This window comes from Anneissia japonica, unplaced genomic scaffold (genome assembly GCF_011630105.1).
Source record: "Anneissia japonica isolate Jap-2015-1 unplaced genomic scaffold, ASM1163010v1 scaffold21647_len13450_cov102, whole genome shotgun sequence".
Lineage (NCBI taxonomy): Eukaryota > Metazoa > Echinodermata > Crinoidea > Comatulida > Comatulidae > Anneissia > Anneissia japonica.
Genome location: NW_022715453.1, coordinates 5,963 through 8,174, shown reverse-complemented (window position 1 = coordinate 8,174; position 2,212 = coordinate 5,963). Strand labels below are relative to the sequence as shown.

The 2,212-nt window shown below is 32.5% G+C and overlaps 1 protein-coding gene across 1 annotated transcript in view; it reads left to right on the top strand.

Annotated features, from left to right (window-relative positions):
• Window positions 1-1,140: 1,140 nt before the first annotated feature.
• Window positions 1,141-2,212, top strand: part of LOC117109226 (carbonyl reductase [NADPH] 1-like) — a 4,332-nt gene continuing 3,260 nt past the window's right edge. Inside the window, exon 1 of the mRNA XM_033251483.1 lies at window positions 1,141-1,190. The gene's annotated coding sequence lies outside the window, so the exon portion shown is untranslated. The remainder of the gene's footprint in view (window positions 1,191-2,212) is intronic.

Below are 2,212 nucleotides of genomic sequence, written 5' to 3'. Positions count from 1 at the left end.
CGGAAAGATTGAAGTAGGCCTACCAACATTACGGTATAGAAGACAACGCGCAGACATGATCCAAATCTTCAAAATAATGCGAGGTATCGATAATGTTTATGTAAATAAATTCTTCGTTATGAGTGAAGTATTGCCTACAAGAGGACATCAATATAAAATACATAAACCACATGTAAAGTCAAAAGCAAGACAGAATGTTTTCTTCATCAGAAGTATAAATTGTTGGAACTCGCTGCCCAGTTATGTAATAAATACTCAAACTTAAACCAATTCAAGTCTCAATTAAAAAAGCACTGGTCTGACCATCCATTGAAATACAGCCCGTACGTACCTAAGCAGATGTTTAGCAAATCAAGAGGGGCACAAAAGCTTTAAGATCCAGGTAAACATAAACATATTTCGTTGATACGGTTAGTTGTAAGAACAAGTTGTAAATTTCTTGTGAAGCAAATTGTTAAATACAACTGTCACGTAGTGTGTCTTACGTTACGCGTTTTTTAAATATTTATTACAGAGAGTATAGCTCTTTTGCATTAACAGTATTGCATAGGCCATACAGATACAATGATTTCAAAGTAAACACAAAAGATGGTGATCTATTTATGTTATGCAACTTGTTTATTTTGTTTTGTATGTGTTTTCTTAAATTAGACATGAATATTTTTTTTTATTAAAATTTTTTTTTTTAATACTATCTATGATCGATGAAATCCTTCGCGTTAAACCTCGTCTGTCGTAAAGCAGACAGTGATGGCGCCACTGGACCAATTATATGGGCATAATTTGCGAAGTCCTAGCTTCGCAGCATGCTCAAAATGTGTACTATAAGGATGATTATGAATAATTCCTGAGATTTTACCAAACTAGTATACGTTAGTGGAATGACACATAATTATCAAAGAAAGAAACCTTTAAATTTTTGGAAGAAGGGGTCAAAACACAATGTTAATGTCACGGAAGTTCGATTTTTTACCCTTTAGCATAGAATAAAATAATTGAATCGCCCCTTCCATTTAGGCAGCATTCAAGAAAATGTTGTTTTTCATCGAGGTAAAACGTTATTCAATTTTTTTCAAGGCAAACGATGATACTCCATTTAATGTACAAGCAAAGATGACAATAGCAATCAACTAAACAGGGACTTTGAATGTGTGTCATGCTTTGTTTCCAATAATACGGTCTCACGGAAGGTATTTTATATTTTATTTAAAACATATTAGGCAGGATAACACAGCAATATGGTCCTGCAATAATACCGTACAATAAACAGCAAATAAGAAGGCAACCAATACATTATAATATAAAATACAAATAGTAAAACTGGTGGAAAACTATCTCCCGCCGGACACCATCCCGGTATTTCTGATTCGTCAAGGTTTCGGGACCGGGATTACAGTTTTTAACTTAACTACAAAACTTAACAAACAATGATAAAAACTATCTCCCGCCGACTACTATCTCGGTATTTCTGAGTGAAGGTTTCGGGACTGGAATTTGTTTAGCTGGTATTGTTTAGAATTAATTTGCATTTGATTAATTGATAGTGATTCATGAGGAGGATGTATTAAGTTTACATTATCTAACATAAATAATTTTAATAATTAAGTATACTAAATTGAATTGGAGTCGGTTAAAAATTACGAGATACGAGAAAGTTCGTTATCTTCTGCAATACAAAATAAATGGTATACATAATTAAAAAGATATAGTAATAGGTATGCTTTTGCTTGTTGCATACTTTTAAATATATACGTAGTCGTAGGTCTGTATACCATATATTTATATACAGCAGAATATCATGGGTTAAAGTGCCTACTGGGGCAACTTCTTTGAGGTCGCAAATTCCTGTTTTTTATTGAGTTAAGTGATTCCGTCTAGTGGTTTTTATGTGCTTACGAAGAGGGCGTATCTTATTGATCTATGTTATTTGCAGTGTCTTGAGAATTAGTGTTCTACGCATTTGCTGAAGAGTGTGTGCAATAATAATAATAATAATAATAATAGTTACTTGGTACCTTACAAATAGAATTTCCAGCAAAAGCCCTTAGTAAGAAATCTGCATAGACACGAGAAGATCCCGGATTCGAATCCCGGTTGTGGTAACTGTTTCCCATAATTTCAGAATCTTTTTCATTAAAGAAAAACGTTAAATATACACATAATATATATTATTTAAATGCTTTTACAGTAATTTATATGTATATATATATAC